This window comes from Ruditapes philippinarum, unplaced genomic scaffold (genome assembly GCF_026571515.1).
Source record: "Ruditapes philippinarum isolate M1 unplaced genomic scaffold, ASM2657151v2 ctg5276_1_1_1_1, whole genome shotgun sequence".
Classification (NCBI taxonomy): Eukaryota; Metazoa; Mollusca; class Bivalvia; order Venerida; family Veneridae; genus Ruditapes; species Ruditapes philippinarum.
This window is the reverse complement of record NW_026852354.1, coordinates 61,173-66,321: the sequence shown is the minus strand read 5'-3', so window position 1 is coordinate 66,321 and position 5,149 is coordinate 61,173.

Sequence of the window (5,149 nt, the reverse complement as noted above, 5' to 3'; positions counted from 1 at the left end):
AGTAACTATTACAAATTATCATAGCTTTTTATTTTGTAAACCTTTTTGATTTAAAATTGCTATTTGTTTTTTCTAAATTCGACTTCTATCTTCTATTGTATTGCATGATATGTTTAGCAAGTTTATTTATATCCTTCAAAGTACAACTCCCTTAAGTTTAATATTTTATAAAGTTCATTAATTTGCAGAACCGTGAGTGTCTCTTTCATGCTTAAATGTTTGTAGTCAAAGGTTTATACGATGCCATATTCTAACCATTTATATACGGGTATGATAAGCACATGTTTTATTTAACGCACTTTGTAAAAACACTTGCAACAAAGTACTTGTACTCCAACCTTGTTATGCACACTGGATGTATTACAATTGAGGGTACAATATTATTTCAACCTTGTCACATTATACATTCAATCTCAAATTCCCACGTCGATACCATCAAGACTTTTGTCAAAAATTAATTTTTTGACTTACTTACGAATTGTGTCCTCAGGACAAAGGTGCACTATGTTACCCATCATTTAGCAAATAATTGCATATACATGTTAAATATGAAATGTAAAAACTTTAGTGGATAGAATTGCTGAAGTAATGTAAAAAGTAATATTTACACATGAATATTGTTTATCAGTCACGGTGTCATTCTTTTTTGGGGGTTGGGGGTTTGCTTTTACATCGCAGTATCGTACATGTCATATAGCGACTTTTCAGCTTTACTGGTGGAGGAAGACCCCAGATGTCCTTCGGCACAAACGGATATCGCGTTCCTGTGTTGTCAGCAACGCTTTTGAATATTTACACCAAAATGTCGTGCGTTATATTTAGGAAATTACTGTAAAAAGTAATTTTAAAAAGTAGCAGATAACAAATGTGAACTGAACTGAACACAAGCATTGACATTTTTTTTATTCTTTGGGGAGTAATTCAGTTTTAGTAAAAATCATGAACATGAAGAAACTATTTAGATATTGATATCTGTCTAGCAATTGTCTTGCTAAAGAAGTTTCTTTGCACATTCAATTAGTATTTCTGGCACTATTCAAAATATAAAGAATGTTTTGTTTTTTTTGTAAAGGCATTTTGACTTTAACTCATTTTATTTCGTACAGTAAGAATAAAAATTTGCATCTTGACACATATACGAAAATCGAGATGAATAATAGCGCCATTTTTCTAAGTTTTGATGGTACACATATACATTTTTTTGCCCTTTCGATTAAAGTTCGTCTCCAAGTTTTTAGGTAGATTTTTTTGCAAATACTTATTTGGAAGATAAATTTTATAAATTTAAACAGATATCTCGTCAACCTCTAATTCTGAAATAAAATACCTTTGATGTGACATCTTGTTATAGATTTGATTTATTGATATCAAATGAATAGAGATAGACATTAATAAAGAGTGTTATACATTACGGAGAACACACATGTTGAGTGTACATGAACTAGTACAACGTTTTTTTTCTTCATCTGTAATTGAATGAATTCAAATGAAGTTAATATTTATGTATTCTGGATATACTATAGCATCAGTTACGTATTGTCATTGATACATCAACTGGTCTTCTGTTTATAACTTGTTCATATAAGTATTCAGACAAGCAAACTAGCCTACAATCATTTGGCTTTTTATATTGGAATTGTATAGCATTTACAATTGTTGGAGGTTTAATGATTTGATTTTTTTTTCAAAAGTAAATGAAATGCACATGTTCTTAAATAAAGTTACACAAAAATATGCCGTTTATATGTTATTTAAAGTAAGCATAGCTACCTAATCTTCGACCATTTGGCCTTTTTTCATGAGACGATTTAATACTTTTTTATCAGTTGGAAGTTTCATGATTTGATTTTGTTTTGAAAGCTGATAAAATGCACATTTTCTTAAATAAAATTAGTCAAAAATATGCTTTTTATATTATAGCAAAGTACGCAAATAAAATGGACAAATTAACATGAAACGTAAAGCAGTGTAACACGCTTCGAGTATGAAAATAAATTTCTTGTAACAACACAGAAAGTTTACAATTGTTTTACTTCAACCTTATATCACAAAAGGTTTCAATGGAATATGTAGCATTTTATTCCGGCATATGGAGAGGTGATTAAATGTCATATGTAGTCTTATTATCATGTCAGAAGAAAGTCACTGAAAGTAGAACAAAGCACCGACCGAACTTACTAGAAAAAATAATGAGTTTAAGTGTTGCTTTAATGTTACAATATATCAATGTCAGTTCCGTTAGCTGTAACTTATTTATTTTGACAAATTTACAATTATCATTAAATTTAGAAAAAAAATAGATTAATGCTACAGCTTCAAGAAGACAGCAGAAAGGTTTCACTAACTTTATTTGAAGGAAGGAATAATAACAAAATTTGGTACCAATTTAAGGATGAAAATATTCTATTTATTCATGAACAAATTTAGCCTAAATATATAGTTTATATCAATTAAACTCACTTAGTGTAACGCACATTTATTTTTTAAATTACTTTACCAAGTAGATATTTAGCTTGATCAAGATATTTATTAAATACATAAAATCTGCAGAGACTACTTATCATTTTGATACTTTCAATGGTAGAAGTAAATGTAAATAAAAATGACAATTTGTTTAAAAAAATATGCTAACCCATATCATCAAAGAAGTACCAACGAATAGGTTGCAAATAGTTAGTTCTGTATTTTTCAAATAACGAATACGTCTGCGGATGTTGCTAAATTTCAAATGTCACCATTTTCATATTTAAATGTTAATTTCCGGTTAAACCGGTGCTCGGGAGCCCACACATTAGCATGCTACAAAAAGCTTACGTTCAAACAAATTCTATATACCGATTCAGCAGCATTTTCTATACAGTCGAGGTGGACGACCATGATGTTTCCCATTTTGAACATATTTCATTGTTCATTTTTTACTAGATATCAATAAATAGAAATTCAATGCAATGGCCCTAACGGAACAGAGAAAATATTTGTTTCAAAATTTTGTTAAAACATGGATTAAATTTGTTTTTATTTTCATACACTCAAAAATGATTAAACAATTTTAAAAAAGAAACGTTGTTATGTTTTCTTAATAAAAAAAAAACGCTGGTTAAAAGATGAACATTTTATTTGACGGATGTTAAGGTGATTTATGAAACTTAACGCAAAATTACATATTTTTACAAGTGTCTAAAATATTTACATAAATTTGAATTAAACTTAATTATTATGAGTAAAGTCCTTATTATAGGTATATATGTTTACAAGCCACAACATTTATGTTATGTCAAATACAACAAATGTCCTCACATTTGACATTGGTTATTGTTCACGACAAATTGTCCTGTTCTATGCGTGAAATTTTAAACAAGAGATACTTTATGTTTTCACAAAAAACACACATTTTCTTATTTTGAAGAAATATCTAAATAAACAAATGACTGACAAGTTGTGTCCTTAACAGAAAACATTATGCAAATTTCCATTACTTAGTAACATATTTATGTAGTTTTATTTTATTTATGACATGTACTTCGGTTTAATTGTTCTAGAAATATAACAACGTGTACTTTTAAAAAAGATATTTTGTTTTTTATTAAGTCAAGTCAAACATTTTAGAATTTAAACTCCATTTCAATGATTGGTGCAAGAGGTAAAAGTAAGTCTTCGAATGCTAAAGTCTTGTTTTATAGAATGACGGCCTGGCTGGCTAATGAACGCGTCCGACTAGTAATCTAAGGAGTTCTGGCCGCGTGGGTTAAAACCCCATCAAGGACAAGCCGCCGTTGTTTTCTTGAGCAGTTCGAGAGTGCGCCTATAAGCTTAAAGCTTTATACACAGATACACAGTTGTACTAAAATAAATTCTGTACAGACTAAAGAACCGTTCGAAGCAATGTGTGCAATTTCTTATATTAAAATATACAATGTATTTGTTCTGCACATGATGTTTTCCGTAAACACGATAGTTTTTATTGAAGTAAAATACAAAATCCAAATTAGAAAAAAAACACTTATTACATCGAAAGACATTAATTGATGAGATAAGATTTGCAAAAGAATAATGCATTCAAAGTTTATTGATTTTATTTTGGAATTTCTATTTCAAATGATTAAATATTTCAAAACTCAACAAACATTAGCATTTTTTAGCGTTAACCGACCTATCATATCAAATAAAAAGAAGAACATTTACAAAATATATTTCAAAACTGAATATGCAACCATATATATTTGATTGATACAATTTGATACAAACCAGTAATGCATGAAAATTTAAATAAAAAACACAGCCAGATTTAATAAGCATGTTGAATGATTTATGGACAGCAATTTCTGCAATACCTTTGATAACCATTCTAAATGCGTTAAGCATCTGTCACTTCGTTCGTAGCGATAAAGTCTGTCAAAAATAGCAAATGAAAAATTAGGTTTAAATGGTAAAACATGGCATGACATAAGTTTTAAAAAAGTCAAATCATTGAGATGTAGCTTATTTCTATTCAAGCTCTTTCAAAAATAATATATATTAAGTTGTTTCACTCATATATATGCAAATATATGCTCATAATGTAGTTTATCATTATAACTACATACTCATAAATCGGGGTAAATTATAAAAAGACATCATAAACAAATACATCACGGTTCCAAATACATATATTACGTAAATGATGGAATGTGATATCATCAATGAATTAATAAAACTGATTATATTAGTACTGAACGACAAATTTAACTTAATGTTTTACCATATGATGATTTTTACCAGCTAGATATTTTCAGATGGTCGCTGCACAGAACCACAAAATTAACTTTTAAGTGGATTGGTCTACAATGGGCACATTTTCTATAAATATTTCAAATTTGATAGTTAGTATAACGACAAAATTAGTTAAACCATGTGAAACCTTTGTCAGATGGTGTTTAGCATAACACAATAACCTTAGCTTTACACATCATGTTGCAAGATGGTTGAAATCATATAACTTTAATCGATCTTTCCAATAAATAAATAAATTAAAAAGGGGATTTTTTATATAAAGCACAAATGATTAATTGAGGAATGACATGTATAGAAAAAATTGTAAACTAAAAACACCAGTGTCTACTATCGTCGATAGGCACTTCATAATTCCAAAAAAAGTGTATTATTGAAATAT